Source organism: Phyllopteryx taeniolatus, chromosome 8 (genome assembly GCF_024500385.1).
Source record: "Phyllopteryx taeniolatus isolate TA_2022b chromosome 8, UOR_Ptae_1.2, whole genome shotgun sequence".
NCBI lineage: Eukaryota > Metazoa > Chordata > Actinopteri > Syngnathiformes > Syngnathidae > Phyllopteryx > Phyllopteryx taeniolatus.
The window spans coordinates 5,687,166-5,715,152 of NC_084509.1; the positions used below are offsets into that span (position 1 = coordinate 5,687,166).

Below are 27,987 nucleotides of genomic sequence, written 5' to 3' on the forward strand. Positions count from 1 at the left end.
CTAGAGGCCTTCCATTTGGTCAAAAGGGGCCGGCCTCGCTGTATGAAGCGGATAAAAAGGCCAAAGCTCATTTGTTGCTCTCTCTCGCTCGCTCTCTCACTCGATCTCGTTGTTCCACCTGCCAAAGACCTGGCCCAGCCCGGGGACCCCCCAACCTCTCACCACGAGGTGACGGAACCTGGGAGATGCCGAACTTCCCTGCCGCATTGCCAAGCGTGGACCGCAGGAAGCACCTGCCAGCTCCCCAAAGCTAGCCTTTTGGGTGTGGGGCAGTTTACGGACGAAGCTCCGTTGGAAGGTATTGCGGTGCGAGCTTTCCCTGACTGTGTGGCAAGCATTGCCACTGCCACCGCACCGGCCAACCTGCACTTTAAGTGCATCTTTTTCTCTTTGCTTCCTTTTCCTGCAAACCATCCCCCGTAAGCGCTCTTGCCAACCCCTGGAAGGTTGACCTGCCTGCCTGAATTGGTCAACACACCTAAATCAAACTTGCGGTCTACTAAAAGTACAGATTAGTGCATATTTGGGTTTTAAATGAACGAGAACAGGAATCCCCAGCTACATGCATTGTCACTACACGCTCATTCTACCAATTTCACATCACAAGTCAGTTTCCTTTGCCAATGTTAGTCTGTACTTTGTTTGTTTTTTGTTTTTCTGTATTGCTTCCCTGTAGATTCCCCATGTTAGCTCATTAAATTTTCCATAAAATTCACTACCTGAATTGTTGTGTGTGTTTGGATTCGAGGAAAGAAACCTCTGGCCGTCTAGAACTCTTATCAAAATTTCAGAAAGTGTAGCAACCTTCAGATTACGAGACTGATAAAAAGGTTTCTCGTCACTTTCCCTAAATTTTATTCACATAAAAATTGACGTGGTGCCCCTTTCTAGATAGAATATCTTGATTTATAACACTGTAATTTAAAATGACGCTAAACCAGAAGTAACGCAGGCGTCACTTCCAGCTCATTCTTTTCTCCTAAATTAATTACATTTTTATTTAACCCGTATACGTTACAACACCAAACTGAAATGCTGCTCCAAGAAGGAATGTGGCACCATTAACAGCAAGGCTTTTGCAAAGCTTTCTCTGACTCACTGTAAAATCCCCATTCGACATCCTCCCTCCAGTGAAGACATTCATTTGCCTCTCATCCTCCTCAACTATTTTCTTCCCTCAGAGACAGCCTCATCTCATTCTTCATTGTGTGCTGCTGTGACATTGAAAGAGACCTCTAATCAAAACATTTATCTTTCTTTCAGCTGGCGCACAGACCGGTGAATGAGAGCTGACACCAGAGGGAGACATATTTGTCCCAATCAGGGCCTCATCTCCCTGTCCCCTCCGGGTGAGTGTTTCATCTCGACAGGCCACTGATGAATCCACCACTTAGCCTTGATTTGGAGGAGCGCCTCACCACCGCCAAAGTGCCAAGTTAAATCACAAGTGACAGGGCCCAGCCATGGCCATTACACAAAGTGCCTTTACCATTAATGCATGTAAACGTAGCAAATATGATATGTCTTATCTATTATCAAGTGAGCTGAGATTATATTTTCGCAATATCAATGTGGATTTAGGCCTACAATTGTGTGTGCATGGTGAAAATGTTCACATCCAAAGCAGGGGTTCCCAACTGCAGGTGTTAATGATATTTCAGGGGATATAAAAACTTGGATTTGACAATCTCAAATTAAAGAATTAGTGGTAGTTGCAAACACTCGCCTGACTTTGGTGCAGGCAGCGTGGGTTCAGTTCCCACTCAGTGACGGTGTGAATGTGAGTGCGAATGGTTGTGCGTGTCTATATGTGCCCTGTGACTGACTGGCGACTAGTTCAGGGTGTAGTCCGCCTTTCGCCCGAAGTCAGCTGGGATAGGCTCCAGCGTCCCGCGACCCTAACCAGGATAAGTGGTTTTGAAAATGGATGGATGGATGAATGGTAGTTGCAATCTTTTTCTTCAAACTAGATATTTGGCAGTGTGTGCAAACACATATTGTATTTCTCTTATACAGAATATAGAACACAGTAGAAAGGCTACTGCGCAACCATTAGGCTTGTTTAGCAATGCAAAATTATATATAAACAAGAAACAGCATAATGTTAATCAGTCAAGTGCCGAACTCCGTTAAGGCTGAACTGGTAATAAAAGTGAAGATGATGAGTAACTTACATTGTTTTTGCATCTTTTACAGTTTTATGATGCCAAAATAGCTGCTGTAGAAAATGTAATTACCATAAAGACGCTAGTGGTGGCCTTTTTAGTATTTTTTTGCAACAGGACTCCCACTCTAGTTGTAATTTGCTTTTTCAGCCCTTGTTGTAAAAACATATCAACAGAGGTCTTTTTAGCATGTGTAAAGAAACGTCACACAGCCAGCCAGTACTGGCATAAGGTCTATATTTACAGTATACTAGCGTGCATATTAGAGTTTCGTTCAGTAATAATTTGCTTAGTGGACAACATCTATTGAATAAGAACTATCTGTTGACCAGAGGTGGGTAGAAAATATTGTACTCAAGTAAGAGTACTGTTACTTTAGAATAATATGTAAGTGAGTCATCTAAATATTTACTTGAGTAAAGAGTAACTTGTAAGTAACTTCAGATTTATTTTTTTTAATCAGCTTGAACATCAAATAAAATAATAATAAAAAATATATATGGCAGTCAACACAACCCTGCCATCATTTTAGTTTTTAACTGCCCAAAAACCAACAACACTGACTTCATGAAGAAGCTGTTTGCTGACCAGACTTAGTGATTGTGAGTGTGTGTGCTACACCATAGGATAGGGCTAATGCTGCCATATCCACTGCCAAAACAAGAATAGAAACATCTGCAACTTACCGCAAGGTGTTTACTCAAGTTAGAAGTGGGCTAAAATATCCAAGTTTGGCCAGTCACAAAGAGCTGCATGACAAAGCTGTTGTTTTTTGGAGTCTAAAGTAAACACACTTGCGTGGCTGTTTCCCCCCCCCCCCAAAAAAAAAGAGTCATTTTGATTGGCTCGCGAAGGCTCCGTGTGCGGTCGTGTGACTGGCTTGTGTCGTCTGATTGGTGAATTGGAGTCAAATGAAATTAGTGATTGGCGCAACGCGCGCCTTATGCGGAAGTCGAAGATGGATAAATAAAAGTAGCGAACGGCATGGCGATCATTGTAACGGAGTAAAAGTATTGATCCTTCTTCAAATAAATTCTTCTTCTTTTCCTTTCAGCTTGTCCATTTATGGGTCGCCACAGTGTGTCATCCTTTTCCATGTAAGCCTCCATCTCTTGCATCCTCCTCTCGAACACCAACTGCCCTCATGTCTTCCCTCACGACATCCATCAACCTTCTCTTTGGTCTTCCTCTAGCTCTCTTGCCTGGCAGCTCCATCCTCATAATCTTTCTACCAATATACTTACTATTTCTCCTCTGGACGTGTCCAAACCACTGAAGTCTGCTCTCTCTAACTTTGTCTCCAAAACATCGAACCTTGGCTGTCCCTCTGATGAGCTCATTTCTAATTTTATCCAACCTGGTCACTCCGAGAACGAACCTCAACATCTTCATTTCCGCCACCTCCAGCTCTGCTTCCTGTTGTCTCTTCAGTGCCACTGTCTCCAATCCGTACATCATGGCTGGCCTCACCACTGTTTTATATACTTTGCCCTTCATCCGAGCGGAGACTCTTTTGTCACATAACACACCTCACACCTTCCTCCACCCGTTCCAACCTGCTTGGACCCGTTTCTTCACTTCCTGACCACAATCACCATTGCTCTGGACGGTTGACCCCAAGTATTTAAAGTCCTCCACCCTTGCTATCTCTTCTCCCTGTAGCCTCACTCTTCCCCCACCACCCGTCTCATTCATGCACATATATTCTGTCTTACTTGGGCTAATCTTCATTCCTCTGCTTTCCAGTGCATGCCTCCCTCTTTCGAACTTTTCCTCCACCAGCTACCTGCTTTCACTGCAGATCACAATGTCATCTGCAAACATCATGGTCCACGGGGATTCCAGTCGAACCTCATCTGTCAGCCCATCCATCACCACTGCAAACAGGAAGGGGCTCAGGGCTGATCCCTGATGCAGTCCCACCTCCACCTTAAATTCGTCTGTCACACCTACAGCACACCTCACTGCTGTTCTGCTGCCCTCGTATATGTCCTGTATTATTCTAACATACTTCTCTGCCACTCCAGACTTCCGCATGCAGTACCACAGTTCCTCTCTGGGTACTCTGTCATAGGCTTTCTCTAGATCTACACAGACACAATGTACCTCCTTCTGACCTTCCCTGTACTTTTCCATCAACATCCTCAAGGCAAATAATTCATCTGTGGTACTCTTTCTAGGCATTAAACCATACTGTTGCTCGCAAATACTCACTTCTGTCCTGAGTCTAGCCTCCACTACTCTTTCCCATAACTTCATTGTGTGGCTCATCAACTTTATTCCTCTATAGTTTCCACAGCTCTGCACATCACCCTTGTTCTTAAAAATGGGCACTGTTCCTCCATTCCTCAGGCATCTTCTCACGTGCTTAAAATTCTATTGAACAAGCTGGTCAAAAATTCCACAGCCACCTTTCCTAGATGCTTCCATACCTCCACAGTAATGTCATCAGGACCAACTGCCTTTCCATTTTTCATTCTCATTATTGCCTTTCTAACTTCCCCCTTACTAATCATTGCCACTTCCTGGTCCACCACACTTGCCTCTTCTACTCTCCCTTCTCTCTCATTTTCCTCATTCATCAACTCCTCGACATATTCTTTCCATCTAGCTAGCACACCGCTGGCACCAGTCAACATATTTCCATCTCTATCCTTAATCACCCTAACCTGCTGCACATCCTTCCCATCTCTATCCCTCTGTCTGGCCAGCCTGTATAGATCCTTTTCTTCTTCTTTAGTGTCCGACCTGCCATACATGTCATCATATGCTTCTTGTTTGGCCTTTGTGACCTCTACCTTTGCCCTATGTCGCATCTCAATGTATTTCTTTCGCTTCTCCTCGGTCCTCTCGGTGTCCCACTTCTTCTTAGCTAACCTTTTTCCTTGTATGATTTCCTGTATGATTGATCCTTCTTCAAATAAATACTCAAGTAAAAGTAAAAAGTATGGTGCATTTAAAGTACTCAGACAAGTACAGTTTATCGAAAACGTTATTTGAGTAAATGTCACCGAGTAAATGTAGCGCGTTACGACCCCCGTCTGCTGATTACCTTAAGGTCGAGGGAAATGGAAGTCAAAGAAGTCAAGCCAATTAATGGTCATGGAAATGGTCCCTCTTGCAATCAACTTCTTGAACAGCTAACTTACAATTCCATTACAACAAGCTGGCAATTTTTTTACTTGAGTTCGTTGTCACATTTCTGTATTATGTATTACTCGTGCACTCACTGTAGTTGTCTCGCCGTGCTGCACTATTTGCATATAGTGGCCACTCATGCCAGAGTAGTATCTGCCCCATTTGCACACTGATTGAGGAGTATCTGTAACATTTGCACAACCATTGTCCCAGATTATCGCAGTACTCGTCACTTTAAACCGCATACACTCCTTGAAGTCTCAGTGCCCTTTGCACAATGGTCATTGCACCGGACTATTGCGATATTAGCCATTCGAACTGAGGACTCTGCATCTTTTTGCACAATTGTTGTTTGTTGTTGTTTTTTGTCAATGTCTTTATGTCTCCAAAGTGTTCTGTAAATTGACTGTCTGTTGTACTAGAGCGGCTCCAACTACCGGAGACAAATTCCTTGTGTGTTTTGGACATACTTGGCAAATAAAGATGATTCTGATTCTGATTCTGATTCTGAAAGACGAACAAAAATGTCTTTTTTACAATATCTTGAAATAAACTTTACTTTACTATACTTTAAGCACACTAGTGCTAACACAATGCAAAACGTTGGTCCATTGCTTTTATAGACTAGGTGCCCTCGGCAAAATTTTATATAGCGTCACCCTCCACAGGCGATTTACACACGCTTACAAAAAAAAAAATCCAATAGCATTGTTTTACCCTAAAAGGCGCTGACGTCTATTGAACTTAAAATTTCTTTGCAGGATGTAAGAATAGCCTCCCAGAGTTGCCGTTTCGATTTGAACTGCCTCCACCCTCAACAATCTTTTGCGTATGCCCCAAAGGTTCTCAGTAGGGTTGGGATAAGGGGAGGAAGGTGTCACACAACATGACTTTCTCTCCTTTAAGGCCCATAGCAGCAAATGATACAGAGGTATAAGAGTAATGGATGGTTGGTGGAAGGCCACCATCTCCCAGCAAGGTCACAATGTCAGCAAGGAGGTGGCGGACTGACAAAATAATGTCCAGTATTTGGGCAGAAACATGCTGGAGAGAGAACTTGTCGGCCCCTTTAGTGTCACTGAAGGTATGAAAATGTCTTTCTGGCTGACCACTTTATTCCATACCAAAAGAAGAATCTTACTCTCATTAACAAAATCATCTTCAAGCATTACAATGCTCTACCTCAAAAGTCCAAAAAGTCACAAGTTTTATGGATTTAGGAATTGTGCAGCTGCTATCATATAAGAGGTCCTATGTCATAAAGTAACTGGACTTGTTATAAAGTTTTTGATTTAAATAGCTTTTGAGCTCCTAATGCTCCAAATTCAATAAATGACTATTTTCAGTTCTTTAAAACCTGTCTAATTTCTTGAAACCCTTTTGTGCATAATAACTTGGAACAGTATATTTAAAGCAGCTTATCTACTGTATTTTACAAACAATTGTGGCTGGTCAGTGTATGTGACAATAAGATGTAGTGGACATTGTTTCAACTTATTCTAAAACATAAATGGCTGTGCACAAATTCCTCTTTGGTGTCAAGTCTTTACGGTGCATCACTTCTTAGACTCTTAAAAAAAATCTATCCACTGGAAGCCTTTGTGTATTTATTAGGCACATTACCACCACCACACAAATGCTGCCGCGCTGATTCCCAGCTCTCTGAGAGGTAACAGCTCAGAGGAGGCTTACTGAGCTGTTGTGTCATTTTAAAAGGATGATGGAGGGATTCAATGCAAGACCTCCGACATTCATATTTTCCTCCTGTGTCGGCCAAATCAACTTTGGTTAAATGTCAAGAGTGTGATAAATCTATCAGAGGTTGCATTTCTCTGTTTCCACGCGCTGGTAAAAAGAAAAAATAAGAGATTGGGGGTTTATTTAATTTAACACCTGTCTGGTTAGTAAATTGTAAACAGCTCCCCACATAAACACAGGAAGGTAATGGTGAAGATCATAAATGTTGAATTTGCCCAGATTTTTAGCCATTTGTATAGGCCATGTCTGCTGCATTAGTTAAATGTGTGTAGTGATGAGGAAGGCTCTTATGGCTCCAGTACCTGTCAGACGGTGCAATGTCGTTAGAATACGACATTATCGAGGTGAGGAAGATAGCACTGACATGAAATAAGAGCCACGTCTGAACTACATTACGGCACACCTCTGCTAAAAGGACACTGTCAAAAACGAGAATAAAGAGATCCATTTGTATCTGTGAGACACCATCATGCCAACAGAGAGCAAAGTATACACTCCACTTATTTTTATTTTATTTTGTTTTTCAACCTGTCCTGTTCAGCTGCATAGCCATGCAGAATGATGGACCTGTATGTCTTTTGTACTGGAGCAGCTTTGATGTGTAAAGGGTGTTTTAAATACTCCCTCTCTTTAATATGTTTGTTATTTTTGTTAATTATTCTGGTGTTTATTGTAAAATTCAGCTGAACAGAAAAAAGCTTCAGGGGTCAGACAGAGGGACAGAACAGACAAAGGGATTAGGGGTGCGAAGCACAGCAGAATGATAGTTAGTCTAGATATTTGACTACAAATAACATTGTGAAGTCAAATCGTGTTCTTATATGTGGATGTGGGGGGCACCCGGTGAGGACATGTAACAGCTAACCAATAGGACAAGATGAGAGAGGACAGATAAGGGCAGGTAGGACAGGACGTGAAAGATGAGCAAGTCAGTGCTATTGATGAGTGGTGTGAACCTGTGAGTTGATATCTTAATACAACCTTTGTTATTGTTAGTGGTCTCAGGACAAGCAATTCAAGCCTATAGCATGTCTATGGAATTTATTTCTGAATGAACACCACATCACATGCATGTTAGTCAACTGCTGTACGGAGTTGCATAGTCAGCACATTGACGAAAGGCCCGGCCCCCTCCACCCGCAAGGGGGGACAGAGCCAGCGAGCCCATCGCGTGGGATACCCAGCCAGGGGGACGACACCCACTCACAAAGACCCAGGGCGGTGCCCCAGCCCAACCGAAGTGCCCCGACCAGCCCCAAGGGAGGAGGCAAGGGGATTGGACCACAACCCCCCCCACCCACACACACTCACCCAGCGCACCCCACCGCCAACACCATCCCCGCTATGGTGGCCCCAATCAACAACAGAGCCCAACACAGGAGCCAGCTACCACCCAAAAAGGCCACAGCCTGCCAACAGCGAGCCCATGTTAAGTGCCTGCCAGGAGAGGGGAGAGGAAGGCGGGGACCTAAAGGTGGGCAGAGAGGGACCACCGTCTCCCCGTGGCCCGACACCGACTCCCACCATAGGCCCCGAAGTCCACCGGGAATCCCACATAAGCCAAGCGAGAGAGGAGCGACGACCACAGCAGAGCGCCCCGGGGGAGAGAGAAGAGGAGGACACGGGGGGCAGCAGCACAGCCCCCACGGCCCAATATACAATCTACTTATAAGTGCAATGAGGCAGTAAGTGAGCCATAACTCCTGCAATTTTGAATCACCCAAAAAGCCTTTCTTTTGATTTGTCCTTAAATAATTTTCAAGAGAGGTGTACGGAATGTCTCTTAAGCGCTGAAATCGAGTTGGTTACTATTGTGCGTTTTTAAAACAGGCATGTGATTTTTATAATAGGCAAGTAGACCAGATGAGATTGACTGCCTGCAAAGTCTGTACATCACGGACGAGCTCGGACTTAAAAGCACAGCAGCATATCCTCCGTTAATCTCCCAGACTTCCACTCTTACAGCAGTACATCATCAAGCTCCAGACACCCCATAGCACACCACATTCCACTCCAGCCCCGATACTAAACATCCCCAGCCGCCTTGGACATGCTTTCTCACTTTCTGTCACCTCGTACACACCACCCCTTTGGTGGAAATCTCTCAATCAAACCTTCATTTGCATTCCAAAGTAGCACTTTACAGCCAAGCAGAGGACATAAAATCACATCTGCCTTCAAACAAATAAATAGGGGATTCAAAAATGGTGTAAAAATGATGTAAAAGTGAGACCTGACAGAGGACTAAGCTTGACATATTTTATGCCATTTACAGTACATTAGCAAATGCCATAAAAGTGCACAGCTGCGTGAGACGCAGTAGTCATAGGATTTAGGGCTACTTAGGACAGTGATGAAAATGGGAGGGTAATGATAGCAAAACATTTGCCAGAAATAATGTGGGCAAAAGGCCTAGAAACTAACTGAAAAAAAATGATGTTCAACAATTTGCAATTGGGTTTTCTACACAGTCATTTATCAAATGACTTTGGGTAACTGGAAATCAACTCATCTTCCTTAGTAGGGCTTCAAGGGATACAAATCATCCTCTTGGCACAAAATTAAAACATTTAGTTTACAAGCAGAGGAATACAAATTTTAGATGTTTGGAACTTTAGAAAAACAAAATCTTGAAGTGATCTCTGTGGAGTATCACAGTGGATGACTAATAGCCATTAGTTCTGTTGGCTCACAGCAGTATGGTCCTGAGGATGTTTTTTTTCCCAGCGCTTTGTCCAATGACTCCAGCTTACTCAAAGAATCACAAAGCAAGATAGATAAGAGTTGTTTTTTTCCCTCATATGTATCGTTTGTGTGATCTTAAACTAACATGGGATCCTAAAGCCGATGCAGGTAAGGTAATATTATTTATTTGTTACTACACACGTCTCAGGGACGTATGTGTGAGTGGGTGCTTGTATGAGGGTCTGGGTGTTGGGGGTTGTGTGGGTGCGTGTCTCAGAATGTTGTTTGCGTCCCAGGGAAATGTCACATTTTACCTGCACTACTCTTTCATGTACAGCAAACTGATAATAAAGCTTCTTGAATCTTGAAGTTCAACTGCAAAGGTTTTAGTGCGTTTCAGGTTCTTCTTAAACCATCACCCGAAAGTGAGTAATGCATGTATAATAACAGTAATGCATGTATAATAACAATCAAATGTATGACCAGTTATGTATGTAATACAATGATGTAGTGATTATACATTTTATCATTTACAAAGCCTGCAATTGGCTGGCAACCAGTTCAGGGTGTACCCCGCCTCCTGCCCGATGATGGCTGGGATAGGCTCCAGCACGCCCGCGACCCTAGTGAGGAGAAGTGGCTCAGAAAATGGATGGATTTTTGGATCATTTTCAAAGCCGTAATGGCTCTCCCAGGCAAACCTCAACTATGATGTGGCCTGCAACAATATTGACAAAAATTTTCCACATTTTTATTTGCTACAGGTCTTTAAGCAAACCTACAGGCCCCATGGTAATGGATAACTTGACCATCTGAGCTACTGCAGATTCACTTAGCTGCTGCGGTCTCAATCTGTGTCGGTGACACAGCGAAGCTGGACTGCGAGGATGTTGTAAATTGTCCATTGATGGAGAATCAGAGAGTTAACAGAGAAGTCGTCAGCGGATCACAGGAGAGCCTTGATGCCGAAGCTCTCCCCAGTGCACTTCACCACATCCAACTCAGCAGTCTAGTTGCTTGAGTGTGTACCCATAAATAGAGCCCATTTCAAGATGGCTCTTCTCCCTTTTTTTAACCCCGCCTTGATCCCTTTTCTTTTAGTGCCAAGAGCGACGCTTGAGGCCATGATTCGGATCCCAGTGATGTAAAAGCTTTGAACCCCATACTGTTCCCCATGTTACCTCTACAATCCTACACAAAAGTATTTTTACCTTGTGTAAATTCTTCTAATTTCCTATTACCTATCTGTCATGAATGAATTGCCTGTGCAGGGAAATAACCTTTGCATGTTTTGCTCAAATGACACAATGTTTTAAAACTTTTCAAGTTTAGCTGAGTCGTGGCTGATATGGGTAAAACTTTTACTCAGTGCTCGAAATTTTGTTTTCAGAATAAAGTCCGCATTTTTGGGTTGAGGTCTGCGGCTTTGTAGAGTTTGATAATTGAACTCTACAGTCTTCAGATGAGGAAGTGACAGCCTTCACACTCCACAGTTTTATTTAAATCATTCAATTCGACTGCCTTTTATCGTTCTTACAAAAATATGGTCCAATTTCCATGAAAATAATAATTAAAACAAATAATAAGGGATCTTCACTTACTCCCAACAATGTTTGCAGATGAAGGTTTCTGGAGACTAGAGGTCCTTTAGTCATTGTTCGCTTTTACTGGACAGTTCTAGTGTCCTCCCACATTTGTTTTTTTGCCTGGTCACTGAACTGCACTCATGGAGTCAACCTTGCTTATAACTCTTGGCTGCAGTTTCCGGGTTAGTCTCATATGTTGTATCATTCCTGGGCAGGATGCCAGTTCGAGCTAAAAAAAAAAATTTTTAAAAAGGGAAAAAAAAGGAAGGAAGGCTCCCGCACAAGCATATGTTGAGCACTGTCTTCCAAACCCACAAACATGTACTGTACTGTATAACATGACCCAACATGCATGGGGGAATGGATTGGCTCTGTAGTAGTAATAAATTGAAATAATGTTAGGCTATTAAAGGTCAGGTTAGGCGAGATTCTCTCTTTGCCTTGACAGTGTGACCTTAAAGAAACTCGTCCTCATGGTGTAAATTTTCCACTGTTGCCACCCAGACCATGTTACAATACCTTCACTGCTAAGAGACCCTGACTATGAATTATGCACTCATTTAGAAACATCACCTGGTTAGTCTCAAGGAACTGACCAGCATTAATTGGCAAATAAACTGACAACAACCCATTAGAATGTCTTCAAATCAGAAAGAAGAGCACTGCTAAAAGTATTATCTTTAAGGTACAAGAACTGTCTACATGTGTACTGTTTTCACTAAATAATCATGGTGCACAAGTTTTTCTGTGAAATTCCTCCTAAATTATAATAAGTCAGACTGGCAGAAGGCTATTAGCGGTAAAGAGAAGCGTGTGGAGTTTTGAATCTTACAGCATGATATCTCTGCTGAGAGGCACTTAAAAGTCCAATCCAAAACATTTTTTTTTATCATGGAGTCTGCCGACTTTCATTTGCTTTGTCTCTGTATCTGATTTCACAGTTTTTTTTTCCATGACTGTCATGAGCACACACCAGACATCAACACAAGGAGGCTGTACAAAATAGTATATGATCCATTTTCCATTTCAAAATACTGTAGTTGCATAAAACGTCCAAAGAACAGAGTTATGATCTGAGTCGCAAACAATATTGTACACACACACTTTTCCCAAAAGCAAAATTACTAATGTGAATAATAGTGTGGTTTAAACTACCCGCCATAAAGGGTTCCTCCCAACATCGTACTGATATGGCTCAGCATTCACTTGTAGATGGATCTAACCTAATTCATAGAGTTCAACCTTAAATGTGTAAAACACAGAAAGGAAAGGAAGGAAACTTAATACAAAACTCTACAAAAATATGAAAGATCAACCTCATCTCTAAGAATACTGTATACTAAAACATGACTTTCTCAATACAATGTGAAAACGATGTGTCAAACAGTGCCTTGAATGTCACCATCTTTCCAGTCTTAATCCTGTTACAGATGCATTTATTGATCAGTGTTAATCCTATAAATGGTTGTGTGCATAATAACACAAATACACACACACTCAAAAGCCATTTTTGTCCATGGATGTGTGTTTGCGTGTGTTCTGAGATTTGAAGGTTGTTTGTCACACTGAGTGACAGACAAAAACAAACCTTGAGAAGTGGAAATAACTTAGAGCCTATCTGATTACATCGGCATGTGTGCACAGAGAAATCCAGCACAGCCACTGCTTCTCGAAGTGTTGTATTATTGAGGTGTTTCTGAAAGAAAGCAGTTGACAATTACATCTGCAAAACAATTAGGGTTTTTTTTCAGAACAATAACTGTATTATTTGTCCTAAGATATTTGGATGAAAATGATTACATATTATCAAGCTGCATTTTATTTTTATTTTTAAAATTGTCTTCAAAGCTTTCTTTTCCAGAAGATATTGTATGTACTGTAGAGTACTGTAGAGAATACCAGCTGTTGGCATTATGAATCAAAGTTGTGCCTGATAAAATTGAACATTTCAACTGCAGACATTAGCGTCGCAAACATTTTTTCCCCAAAAGATTTCCCCCATTCCATGTCTTCATAATGGAGTGTTTCTTTTTCCCCCCATGATCTCTAGGATCAAGAGGATTTAAGGAAAATAATAATTATAATAATAATTCAGTGACCATCACTTTATGCTCCAGGCCTGCTAATGAGCCCTCAGCATACTGGCTATTTTTTGTGACTGTTCCAATTGAGCTTTGACCCGAGGCCCTGCAAATCAAAGACTGACGGACAGAAAAACAGAGATCTTAAGTCTACTCATTATTTACTAGACATTTAGCAGGGAAGCATGATTAAAATAGACCTAATGAAATTGCAGTGAGAATAGTCATAGTGTCATGGAGATATATGGATTATTTTTTGCTTCATGTTAGCATTGCACTGTTACAGAGCTGAAGGTCACAGCGGGCAATTAAATAAATATGCAAAGGAAAACAAGTTGTTAATGAGATGTTTTCACAAAAACTGAAAAATAATCATGACACTAGGTTAATATTATTATTTAATTCATGTTGGTGTGATTGGCTAGTGGCCAGTCAGAGTGTACCCCCTCTCCCAAAGTTAGCTGGGCTATGCTCCAGCTGACACGGGATCCTGAAAAGGTAAAAGTGGTAAGTAAAGAATGAATTAAAAATTTATTGTTATTCTTAATGAAAAGGAAGAATGATGAAGAGAACTACATGTGTCTATCGGGTACGTGGTAATAATGACATTAAATTCTGCCGTTTTAAACTTTGACATGTACAATTTGTCATGAGCAACTACATTGAAGTGGATTGGCTCAGGTGTTAGAGTATATCAGAATCAGAATCAGAATCAGAATCATCTTTATTTGCCAAGTATGTCCAAAACACACAAGGAATTTGTCTCCGGTAGTTGGATATAATGCTCTTGGAGACTCAGAGGGACTGAGTTAAACTAGTATTTCAACACCAGCCAACCGCTTAACCCCTCACTCCCTAAGGTCAACAGTGGCATGCTACACTGGACTATTTGAGCCATTGCGCATTAACCAAGCATGCCACTGTGCATCCAGTGGAACCAAGTGATATGCAAAGGGGAAAATCTGTTTCGTTATAATTAATAGTAAACCCTTCCTCCACATCACATGGGTGGATGATACACAAAGTATTCTTTATCCGCTTTCTTCACACTCATAAGACCATCCGTCATTTTGCCTCGTGTTTAGTTGCACCAGACAAGGACAAGGGATTTAGAATGAAATCATAAAGGACACTTAAATTGCTTTTACATGGAAGAGGGAATCCCATATATCACAGCTCATTGTGTGTGTTCATTCCCAGGAAATAGCTTGACTATTATGTTATAATAAATGGCTGGGCTCACTGACTATCTTTTTGTCTCCAGCTCATAACCACAACGGATGTGGAAAGATGGCAGCAAGCTCTAATGGCCTTAACTGTATTATGCTGCTGATTGGGACACAATTCATATGGAAATATTCATTCCATCCATATTTTGCTCTTGCTTAAGAAATTCATAATCCTCCCCAAATGCAAGGATAAATGATCAAGAACGTGACTGTTTAGTGTCTATCACAGCTGAGCTATTGACTCGCGTTCCATGCGCCTGTTTTCCATTGTAGCCGACTGAGCTCTTAAGATGTTTGTTTTTCTCTGCACTAGGGTTATAATAGTGTTGTATTTTCCATTAAAGTTTGTTTTTATTTCGTTTTGACTTTTCTTTTTCAAATTCAGTTAGTTTGAATTCATTTTTAGAGCAGATTTATTAGTTTTTATTAATTTGTATTTGTTCAAAAATGCTTCGTTTTGGTTTGTGTTAGTTTCAGTATTAGTTTTATTTAAGTTTTTAGTTTTTTTTATTCAGGGTATTTGTCAAGTGTGAGATAAAAAAGATATATTTTTATTACTATATTATAATAAGTATTGTGTAATAAAAACAACAAAAAATACTTTTTTAAATATTAACTTACTAACAGATGAACAACCATTCACAAATCAAATACAGGTACTGTATAACAGTCCACAGAATTTGCAGTCCATAATATTGCTTATAAGGTTAGATCAGATGCATCACAACATACATTAAACCATGCATAAGGCACATGCTGAAGTATGGCCTTTTAACAAAAAATGTGTTTACGTTTAACTCACACAAAAAAAAAAAAATCAAGTTCTTATTTGCCTGTTTTCCTTCCCTTGTTGCTAAATTGCAAACTTCTCAATTGGACTTTCACATTTGTTACTGTTAGACAGATACATAGAAAGGCTCTGTAGTAGTAATACATTGAAATAATGTTAGGCTATTAAAGGTCATATACATAGACATTTTCACGACCATAAGGTGCACTTAAAAGTCTTATATTTTCCCCAAAATGGAAGGGGCGCCTTATAATGCGGCGTGCCTTATGTGTGCACCGAGTTCCAAAATCTATAAATGTTGTTGTGTGACTTTGATGAGCGCTCCGCTTGACTGACTGGGAGCATTTCCTGCCGACACGCCGCTTGTATAGAGGAAAGGCGGATGTGACTGTGGACAGCATGCGGACGTTAAAGGGGGAAGGGTGCGCGTGAAAGAGGACGCTAAAGGCACGCCCCCAGTAGGTATAGAGTGCCGGTATGTGCATTGTACAAAACAACATCGGTTTGGCTAAGGACCCCTGAAAATGGCACCTATGAAGAGACACGCTTACGAAGCACAGTTTAAACTGCAAGCTATCAGTTACGCGGAGGAACATGGGAATCGAGCAGCCGCGAGAGATTTCAATATCAACGAATCCATGGTTCACAAGTGGAGGAAGCAGGAAAACGGCGGCATCATTGCTGAACAGCCCCCCGGCAACGAGACTGACTCCGACGAGTACAAGAGGGAACCCGGCATGTTTGATGGAGAACTTGCCCAGCTGTTCATTTCGGATACAGAAGATGAGGACTTTGATGGATTTGTGGATGAGGATTGATCAAAAAAATAACGTGAGTACATTGTTAAATACTTCAATAAAGTACAACCAAACTCAGTTTTGCTCCCGCTGCCTTTTTAAAAACATACGCTAGCATGCATGCTAGCATATTTTTTAGCATGCATTGATGCTACCGTATGTTTTAAGCGGATGTTTTTCCATGCCTGCGCCCAATAATACGGTATGCCGTTTGTATGTGTTAAATACAGAAATAGACCCCGTAACTGAGACTGCGCCTTTTAATACCTTATCAGGCTTACCGTATTTTCGCGCCTTATGGTCGTGAAAATACGGTAAGCCTGATTTTGCCTCCTGTATTTCCAGTGAAAGTGCATCCAGTCTGTTTTCTTGTTGAGTCCATGATTATTGTGACAAAGCTTTTTCAAGTTTTGCTGCTATTGCTTGAGTAGTCCTGTGAAAATGTTCTGTTGTTGTAGTAGTTCAATCACCTGCTGTGTCAGAGAGACAAACTCCTTATCTGCTTTACATCTGCCTTTTGTGGCAGGAAACAGCAGCATTTTGAGATTTTCGGCAGTTGTCCGTTTCTCTGAGTTTTCCCCAAAAGACTAATAACCGACGTGCAGGTTCCGTCAAGGTGCTAGCTAGTCAGTAGCTGTCTTCACCGTTTCCATTCATTACGCTTGGTCTGGCGAGCAGTTAATACGATGGTGCTGCCCGATGACTTCATTTCTAGTCGACACATAGTAAGTGAACTACAATTCCCAAAGGACTGTTCGACCTTCCTTCCGTATCCATTCTGCATCTATGTATTTATCCGAAACAAATACATTTAAAATCAACGCCGAAAGGTCATGTATGAAATTAATAGACAAAGATGAAAACGAATTACATTTGTGCTATAATTGTAGTTAGTTTTAGGTAGTTTTCAAACATGAAATGTCGTTTTAGTTAAAACAATTTTTGCTTTAATTTCATTTATAATTTTTTTTTTTTTCAAGTTTTAGTTATTTTGTTAGTTTAGTTTCCTATGATAACCTTACTCCGCGCTGAGGGAATTGAACAAGATTGCAAATTATATATTTTTTTTCATAAAAAAGGAAAAGTGATGTTAGTGCGTGACAAACTCATCTCTGATCTTTAGTGACAATATGACTTGGCATTTTGTCAGGAGAACTCCATACTGATGAAAGAGTGCATAAATAAAGGATGTAGAGAGGATGTCAGCCAGTGACAAAGGAGTGGAAGAGACAGAATGGGAAAGAGAAGGCATAAAGGGGAAGACGGAGAGCCAGAGTGAACTGTTTGGACACCTCTGGCTAGATTCCCTTACCCATTACAGAATCTGGATCTGACTTCACATGTCATTAGTGGCAGAGTAAATCAGCAATTAGGTACACAAATGAAGAAATGTCAGCTATTACTTGGAGCACACCAGGTTGAGGAGACATTGCCACAGAGCATTCCGGCACCGTCAGGACACCTCATATAACAGGCATCGAGCATCCCACACATACTTTTGTGTTGCCACGATTTGTGCGCACGCACGCACGCACGCACACACACACGCTCGTGCACACACACGCACACTATAGGGTCGCCACTCACAGTTAAATGAGCTGTACTTTGTTTCAGGCAACACGAGTATTGTATTAAAGAGTAAATCATGACAACAACACAAAAGAAAATAAACTACAACAAAAATATATTTCATGTGACTGAGCAGTTTGGGGCGGCACGGTGGGCGACTGGTTAGAGCGTCAGCCCCACAGTTCTGAGGACCCGGGTTCAATTCCCGGCCCAGCCTGTGTGGAGTTTGCATGTTCTCCCCGTGCCTGCGTGGGTTTTCTCCGGGCACTCCGGTTTCCTCCCACATCCCAAAAACATGCATTAATTGGAGACTCTAAATTGCCCGTAGGTGTGACTGTGAATGCGAATGGTTGTTTGTTTGTATGTGCCCTGCGATTGGCTGGCAACCAGTTCAGGGTGTACCCCGCCTCCTGCCCGATGACAGCTGGGATAGGCTCCAGCACGCCCGCGACCCTAGTGAGGAGAAGCGGCTTAGAAAATGGATGGATGGATGAGCAGTTTGGGGTTAAACATAATCTAAATGTCACCAGCAATCCATATTGACCGATAAATGGAGGGAAGGCCTACATACTGTATAAGCAGACCTCCGCGACACTGGCATGTTAATAGGAGTACAGCCCCCCCACCCCAACATGTACTGGTAGAAAGAACCCTGAACTGGTCGCCAGCCAATCAAAGGGCACATATAAAGAAACAACCATTCACACTCACATTCACACCTATGGGCAATTCAGAGTCTTCAATTAACATACCATGCATGTTTTGGGGATGTGGGAGGAAACTGGAGTACCCGGAGAAAACCCACACAGGCGCGGCCAGGATTTGAACCCCGGTCTTCAGAACTGTGAGCCGGATGTGCTAGCCACTCCCAAACCGTGCCGCTCTACCAAACAGCGGTTCTAAAAATATAACTTATGAACTGCAGATGCACTAAGTCAGTTTATCAATAGTTACCTTGGCAGAGGTATTTAAATAAGGATATGATGGACTAATTTTATGAAACCAATTTCCGCAAAACTTTCTAGATGGGTGAGGCATGGAACAAGGTGACTCAATATAGGGATGAGATATCCAGGTGTATTGTATATTGATGTGATATGTTCCCCCTTTCAATCATTTGCGTTCAACATTTTCCAAATTAGAGTTGTTCCAATTATGCAGCCACCCAAACAGAGGCCCCACTTAGCTACAGGCACTCCAGCTATGATCAAGAACACACAAAAACTCATTGCAACTACTTCTGTAGACTCACCTTGTGCACAACTTTGCAGCATTAGGGTGTGATAAGATTAGACGTGAACACTCAGTGCCCTAGATTTCCTTTATGTCCAAATGTTGGTTTGGCTCAGTGATGGATATATAGGGTGCTAAAAATTCTTTGACATGGTGCGATGGAAGCGTTCAACTTCATCTTGGACTGCTACCCTCTAGGGATGTGCTTACTCTAATGCAAGTTATTAAACCAAACAGCTGCATTAGCCATGGGGGAGCCTCAGTGTGAGCATGCGCTCCACATATTTGGATGTGAAAAGTGTGCATCTGTGCTATTTCCCGGTCCGTGCGCCCTGCCCCTCCGCCCTGCCTTCCCCCCTGGATTTTAAATGCATCACACACACTCCCCATGTTTTAATGCACCACATACACCTATCTCTGGGGGGCGGTGGGTCATGGGTGGGGGAGGGGGGGTTGGTTGGTCGGCAGTAGTGCCTGGCAGCCCTGCCCCCACCCCCTTGGCTCACTGACATGCACCACACCACTCAGGGGGCACTGACACACCGGGTAGGGCCAATGACTGGTAGTCGGGGACCTGGCAGTCATAGTAACAGGGGGGGAGGTGGGTCTCACTTACTTGCATGGCGGTGGTCCAGAGGCCAGGCCACCCGGGCTGGATGACTGCTTGCTGTTGGGGCTGACCTCTCATGGCCCGCGGCTGCTCTTTCCTTAGCCCCCGATAATCATTCCCTTGTTGGGTGCCCCTATCCACCCTCCTTTCCAACAAACAAGGGACACTCTCCCGCCCTCGGAGTGGGCAGGGACTGGTTGCATTGCGGGCCCTGCGGGTTGGGGGGCGTCTTGCTTCTCATGGGGGTGGAGGGGTGGGGTGGCGTGCGGGCCGGTGGGTGGGTTGGGGTTTTTGGGTTGGGGGTGACATTGGTCCCTGCGGCCCCCACCGGGTGGCCAGTTGTCGGGGTGCCTCGGTGGGGCTGGCGGACCGCCCTGGGTCCCTTGGTGTGGGACGTGTCCCGTCCGCCGTGCTGCTCTCGGGCGGACCCCTGGGCCTGATCCTGCCCCTTGATTGATTGGGTGGGGTCCTCAGCCTCCGCGGTGCGGCCACAGCAATTACAGGACACTTCTGTCAGTCTTTGTGCATGTAAAACGGTATCAATTCACTTGCATGTATCCGCAGACACACACCCCTAGGACTCTTTCACTAGGTGTGGGGTCACGCACTTACCGTGACAAATAACTCATGAATATGCAAATTGCGTGTGTATCCCCTCACTTATACTCTCGTCCTGTTCATAATTCACATAATTAATGCCATCACACTTCAGTTGTACAGCAGGGTTCACGACCCTTGTCCTGAATGCTTCTTATCCTGTCCTTGTCCTGTTCTATCTTGTCCTGTCCTTCCCTCACAGGGTGTAGCACTACAGCCCCATGCAACACTCATATTTAATGTTTCATTGTTGTAGATAATGTAATGATTTACTTCTCTCATCCTGTTTATAATTAGTGCTTTGTCTTTTGTTTTTGTTTCTCTCTCTTCTAGAAACGTTGTTCTGTTCGACTGATCAAGTCTGATTCTCAATAAACCTCAATTATAATACCTCAGCGGAAGCTCCACTGTGACACAGTAAAAACTCTTTCGGCATGAAAGGGATACAGATTTTCCATTCTGCTTGACCTAACAGCCGAACAGGACAAAAAAAAAAGTGTGCGAGGTGACATAATTATTCACTGCTGATACAGGCATGCAACTGTTACTTCTGGGGTTGTCTGTGACCTCTGTCTTTGTGTGTGTATCCCTCGTTAGCTGGATGAGGTTGTCTGGTAATGACATTTATTTCTGTTCTGTGCTAGTGCAAAATATAATTTTACACCTCTTATAACTCCTTCCTCTCAGCTAGGTAACATAATGAGGGACCATTGTATTCTCAATGTACCCTCCAACATTGGTGCACAGCACATTAACACTCATATGCTAAGCGAAGCACTCAAAGAGCTTGATAGCAAACCGGGTGTCAGATCTATTTGCACGTGAATGGGAGCTTATTCTTTTCAGCCATCTTTATTTTATCCACTTTGACATTAAATATTTTTTCAGGGTCATACATGTATATATATATATAGGCTACACGGTGGACGACTGGTTACCACATCTGGCTCACAGTTCAAATCTGGCCTCGGCTGTATGGAGTATGCATGTTCTCCCCATGCCTGCATGGGTTTTCTCCAGGTACTCCGGTTTCCTCCCACAACCCAAAAACATGCATGGTAGGTTAATTGAAGACTAAATTTCCCGTAGGTGTGAATGTGAGTGCAAACGGTTGTTTGTTTATGTGCCCTGCGATTGGCTGGCGACCATTTCAGGGTGTACCCCGCCTCTCGACCGAATATAACTGGGATAGGCTCCACAATATACGCGTTTCAAGTCACGATTGGCGGTGTAGAAAATGGATGGATGGATAGATGGATGGATATTTACTATGTCCCCCTGAACATCACCCCTGCATTATATTTGTATTTTTTTCCCCAAGGTCTACAAAAAACTATTCCATAAATAAAGGCTAGAATAAAAAAATCAGATTTGTGCCCTAGAGTGGTTTTTTTTCTTTGGTTTCTTATCATGTGTAAATGGAGTGCCACTTGAGGACACTTGTGATGGATTTGTATCTACTGTGTATTTGATGGAGTCTCTGATGGTGTAGTGGTACACTCGCCTGACTTTGGTGCAGGCAGTGTGGGTTCAGTTCCCACTCAGTGACAGTGTGAATGTGAGTGCGAATGGTTGTCCGTGTCTATATGTGCCCTGCGACTGACTGGCGACCAGTTCAGGGTGGAGTCCGCCTTTCGCCCGAAGTCACCTGGGATATGCTCCAGCGTCCCGCGACCCTAACCAGGATAAGCGGTGTTGAAAATGAATGGATGGATGGATGTATTTGATGGCTTTAAGTTTGAAGATGATCCCTTGCTTTTAACATTAGCCTTTTCTGATTGTGCCATTATATAGCACCACCATGGATTTGAAATAAAACAATCATGATCTGATTGACGTGTAGAGTTTCAGCTGTAACTTCAAATGCTTCTCCAAAATATGCCATACAGCCACAGTACTTAAATTTTCAGGAGCTAAAATGACTTTTTGAAGGAAAAAAGCCTGGGATTATTCAATGGCCAAGTAATTCTCTTGATCTCAAGACAACAGACGATGTTTTTCCCTGACTAAGAGCAGCGAAAGTCACAAACAAGCATCAAGTGAAAGTGGGAAAGCATCACCAGGAAAGAAAGTGAAGGAAACTTGGATCTTGGTGATGTCCATGGGATCGACTTCAGGTTCTTCATCCAAGTATTAAAAATGTTGGCTATATTCGTCATTACGATCTTTTCTTCTATTATGATAGTTATAATTACTGTAAATTGAGGTACATTGCATACAGTGACTGTAATTACTTAATTGTGAATGGTATGTTTTATGTAAAATATCTTAAAGCTGAAAGTCTACACTTCACACGACCACTATTGTGGTGGTGCATAAAGGCAAACTCATAAATGCTCTGTCAATGTCCAAACTGGAGGAGTGCATGTAATGACTTCTCAGAGATTAAAAAAAAAAAAAAAAAAGTAGAGGGGAAAAAAAATTAGCTTGTTGATTTCAGCGTCTCTTTCTAACACAGCAGATGCGCTCCATTTAGGTAGAAAGCTGGAAGGGCAGAAAGACGCTTGGGATACTTGAAAGGATGAGGGCGGACAACCACCATGCTGCTGAAGGCTGCAGCTCTCTGCATCGGAATGCATTTTTCAGGCCAAGCCTAGCAGCACGTTTACACTGCAGCCCCCAAACACATGACAGGCGTGGCAAGCAGTATCCCGACTGGAATAGGAGGAGATGCCTTCAAGTTCTTTCATGAGAAGCATGAAATGATATATCCTCAAAATAAACTCACTATGTTGCTATTCTCAATCGCTTTCACATAAACACAAACTCAGCTGAGTAAGCACTGATGCCAGAATGACTTTTTACCTTTGCCCATTCCCTTCCGTGCTTTTGAGCCTTGTGATTTTAGTATCTGGGGACATCCCAATAGCTCTGCAGTAGATTGTGAGCTTCTGGCTCTATCGCCAAAGTGTAGGATGGCTTAATGTGACAGTGCTCGCTGCAAAAATAGTCATCTTGAACCCTGGCTGCAAGAAGCAGACACAAAAGGGGTTAGGAAGATGAGCTTATGGGCTGGCTGCTATCTACCACAAACCCCCTACTACTAAAACAGGGCTTTGTATGCTAATGAAACTCAGTGGATAAGCAATGGCAGTCAGGAGACAAATGTGTGGGGCATTAAAATCATCCCACCCGTAGCATTGAAGAACGATAATAATAGAGAACACTGAGACATCTCTGGTTATTGATGTGCCTTTTATGACATGCATATTCAAAAGCGAGTGACACTAATGTCTACCCTGTGGCCCCATGAGAAGACACATTAGAGACAGCAAGTCGCTGTTCATTTATTTACAAAAGGAAAAAAAAGGAAACGAGCTGTCGAAAAATAAATATATGGTGATTTCCAAATCAAATTTCGTCCCTTTATGAGACTTGGAAAAATAAATTAAAGATAACTACAAAATGAACACACTCCGCAGAGTTGGCATTTTCACTTTTAACGTATGACTAAAAGAGCGGTTTTGGATGGTATAAGAAATGAAATACTAAACACTGTTTCTTGAAGGCAGAGAGTGCTTGAATTGCAGCAGTTTCTCTTGAGTCCCCCCTGGCCTGATTGTTGGAGAGTTTGGTGAGAAGAGCCTTGTGCCTCAGGTGCTGCCATGTCCAGTTGGGCTCAGATGGATCTAAGCCACCATTTGCAATGTTGGCAGCACTTTGCCTCCATATGCTGAGGAGTGGACAGGGATTGGGATGTTCAGCTGGCCTTGTTGTGTGGTTCAGGGACACCAACCACAGATTTCTTTGTGTCTTTGTTTTGAACGGCCTTGAGACAGTCCTGGCAGCTTGTACAATTCCATATTCACCAAAAAAAGAAGAGAAAAAAACTGACTGGCTACAGTGATGACTCTAGAATGGGTTGGTCCTATTGTGGCAGAAAGATGACTTCAGGTGCCCAGAATTAGTTTTCATGGTTGCCATACTGGATTTTGTATTTTTTTTTAATTGAAGATTTAATAAATTATGCAACTGTCTGGTAACGTTATCTAGCGTGTGTTCTGCTAAATCAATAGGGGAAATTTACAGGTATGTATGGATGTTGGGAATAATAGACTTCAACAGTTTGGAATGTAATAATCACAGAAAGTGCATAAGCAAACATCTTGGGCCACCGCAAGCATTATTGTTTTGATTATCTTTTTCAGTTCAGTCATTTTACATTAAATTGTACAGTTAACAAAAAAATTACAAAAACAATTTCAATTAAACTGATCTGGATAAAGATGCAGATACAGACTGTCAATCATAATGGTGTTGCTCTTCATCCTGGTAATTCGCAAAAAAATTTCAATCAGTCTACGGTGTGGGACAGACAGTTTAAATTTTAGTCAAATGACAACAAAATGAAGAATCAGGACAGAATCATTCAAAATAAGGCTTAAGTCTTAACAATATCACTTCATGGTGGGATGGAAATAAAACTAGCCAGATATGTTATATGTGCAAGTGATTGTTAAGTTACCTTCACACTGTATGGTGGCTGATTATAGTGTTTAGTGTCTAATTGTGCTGATGTCCATGAACATCATATAGTAGACTTTACTCAACCCTAGCATTCCCCATGTGACTAAAAAGAAAACAAAACATAAAAAACAGATTTCACATGTTGATCTATGACTGGTGATTTGTCTCCTCTCGCAACTGATATCACCACACCAGTGCATGTCACTCATTAGCAGACATCTAGTCGCACAGAAAACAAGTCTGAAAAATCTCTCTCTTTTTCTACATTCTCCAGCCGCACATTCTGACACTGAGGTCATTCAACAACCAGAGTTTTTGATTACTTAGCTATATCTATATTTGAACTGCACAAGCCAAATTCACAAAGCTCCACCTATAGGTTTTCAAGCAACACCCAGGTTGAGCAAGGACCCGGCATCTGATCTCGAGATGCTGTAATGTTTCAGAAACTTGTTTGTGTGCTCTCGGATCAGTGGGTGGGAGAAATAGAGCGTCGTTAAAAGCATATGAGTGGTCTCATAAGAGAGACAGGGCTTAGCTCAGGAAAAGGGCATGCTTTTATAGACTTAACCTTTGGCTACGAATAAAAGCAATCAAAATCTTTTGGCTGCCCCCGACTAAGCATTCCTCTGCGTTTTCCGGTTTTCCTTCGGAAGTTCCGCAATTTTTCTATTTGTTCTGCCCTGCTTTAACATTTTACGCTCGCTCTCATTTTCTCCATGCATAGTTTGCTATCACATGACTGTGACAGAATGTGGAAGCATTGTTGGTTGTTTAGACAGTTATAATCGGGCCAAACACTTAATGGGTGGGAAAGGGTGAGAGTAAACAGCAAATAAATCTGCTGCCTGATGGATTTTAGGTCATTGTCACATCATACCTAGCTATCAGGTTGCGAGTATTTAGCCATCTGGGGACAAATAATACAATGCCTGGACAAGATCGACAACATAACCACAGAAGCATTCTGCTACTGAGTCAAGTTAAGCCACAAGCGCCAAATGAGTTTGGCTGTTGTCCCCAACAAGTTAAAGCAGCAATACCCAGCCGGTTTTTGTATGCTAACCACTAATCTGTTCACATAACATCAATTAAACATTATAACTGATAATTGTATATCTTGACTTCAGTTGTGAAATCACGAGTGAAGGCTGTATAATAAAAAGTCAATGGTGTAATTGCTCATTGTTCTACTGATATTATGTTAATACAAGATTAATTGTGCATCAATTGTTCAATAGAGTCTTGTGACTCCTCTAGGAGCAAACACCATTCCGCTGGCACTCTACACAGAGGAGTGAGAAATAACTACTGGTGATTTCGTCGCCCTACTTAAATCTGTTTTCAGGATTGTTGTATATTTGTTTCAATGTCTAAGCATGTTCCAGCTCTGCCAATGCTAGTCAGACTGCCAGTCTTAGTGCTTTTCTTATGAGGTCTTCCGGTATTTCATTACAGTAGAGAATGTGTCAGTGCTGTCCCGTATATGAAGCCAGGCATTATTTTTACATTACAGAGATTTTCTACCATATGTTAAGAAAGACTAGTGTTGCTTCTTTGTGCTATTTCACTCTTTTAAATACATTTTTACTGCACAGTACATTTTGAATTGTCTTCTTTTTAATCAACTACTGCTTGACTGGGTAAATGTGCTGGGTGAGTTATGAGTATATCTTGGCCTGAGTTGGATATTATTTAACCTGATGTATTCAGCAGGTCATTGTTTATGAACAGGAGTCATAGCTGCCACCACATGGAGGTTGAAGCGAGAGAGACGTAATGTGTGGACATTTCTGATTAACGAGTGTCTGTGTCAACTGTAGGAGAAAGAGGAGGAAATACATGTTCAATGACAAAATGGTTTGCTCTAATTAACAAAAGTGACTCTGCCTGGATGGACAGACAGTAATCGGGTTTGGAAGGATGAGGGGGAGAATGAGGACACAGTGACCTGTGAGGGGATAAATGAGAGATCAGACGATGGCAATGCAGCCTCACAGAACATCAAGGACTCCTTGGTGTGCCGACATCTTAATTGCAAAGGCAAAATAATGGAAAGTTTTGTTTCAGTCGGTTATGCATTTTTGTGCATGGTACTCTCAGAACTTGAATGGTTCTGAGGTCAAATTCATAATTTTTTTTAATTTGTGTGTGTACATCAACTTACTATACCTAAGTACAAAGGAATATTAGGGCCACAGTGCGAAGAAATAAAAATCACATTTATAAGATAAACATAGGAAAGCTATAAGAATTATGAGAAAATATGTAATTTGTTGAGGGAAAAAAGTTGACAGAGTAAAGTCATGGAAGCTTTAGTGTCTCTCTAGAGACCTGCAATACAGTATACAGTATTATATATTGGTTTGAACCATTAAATGTTAGTAAAAAAGGATTGTAGTTAGATTATTGAACAAAGCCAGCTTTCTCAGGAACAATTTCTGCACAGTCACGTTAAACTCAAGCTGTTCACACTGATGAAGATGTGGATTTAATTTCAGTCAAAGTCTAACTGTCTTGTAAAATAAAAAAAATATCTTACATGCTTAAATTTACAGTAAATGTCTACAATCCTATAATGACTATAACAGCACAGAGCAGATGAATTATTAATTATTTCAATTACATCAATTAATTTGAAACCTGAACAGCTATGTATTATAGTTCACTTGTGATGTTTAAATGCATATTTTTGCTATTGTACATGTCTCAATTGGAAAAGAACTGAGTTCAAGAAGCGTGTTTTGTATATTGAATCAATGTAAAATATAAGGAGAGGCCACATTTGAGCAGCAGCATTCCTACAATCCCTATCAGCCTGATTCACAGGTTCCAGCAGGTTAACAAGTAAACTCTAAATCAGCATTTCTCCTCTACAATGGCACACACCAATCATGGCAGTTGGATTGGCCATTATTAACTTACGGGGGGAGCAAAACAAACAGTATGAGAGCCGATTTGCTCTTTTAGGTCATAATGAAGGTGTTATCAGACATAGGAAACTGAAATATGTATACATTTGCTTCAATAAACACTACTCTTGTTACAAAAATGAGCCTTGATGAACAGTCTGTAATAGCATCCATGCTGTTCACAGTTTTTATTTTAAATTATTTCTATACACACAGTTTATGCTGTGTTAGAGTTCCTCTCTAAAACTGAAATCCCTCTCATTTGTAGGTAGGCCTAATTTGACACCTGCCTCATCATTTGCAATTAGGCATTATGGGATGTAATTGGCCATCTGCCTTAGCCATCTTGTGTTCCTGGAGTGGGGACATG

At 41.9% G+C, this 27,987-nt stretch overlaps 1 protein-coding gene across 12 annotated transcripts in view; it reads right to left on the reverse strand.

The window, feature by feature from the left end:
- The window catches only part of kirrel3b (kirre like nephrin family adhesion molecule 3b), a 210,009-nt gene that overhangs the window by 93,187 nt on the left and 88,835 nt on the right, over positions 1–27,987 (reverse strand). Inside the window, exon 1 of one of the 12 annotated variants that reach the window (XM_061782390.1) lies at positions 2,852–2,976. The exons of the other annotated variants lie outside the window; for them this stretch is intronic. The gene's annotated coding sequence lies outside the window, so the exon portion shown is untranslated. Of the gene's footprint in view, positions 1–2,851; positions 2,977–27,987 lie in introns of those variants that run through there. 12 annotated transcript variants of the gene reach the window in all.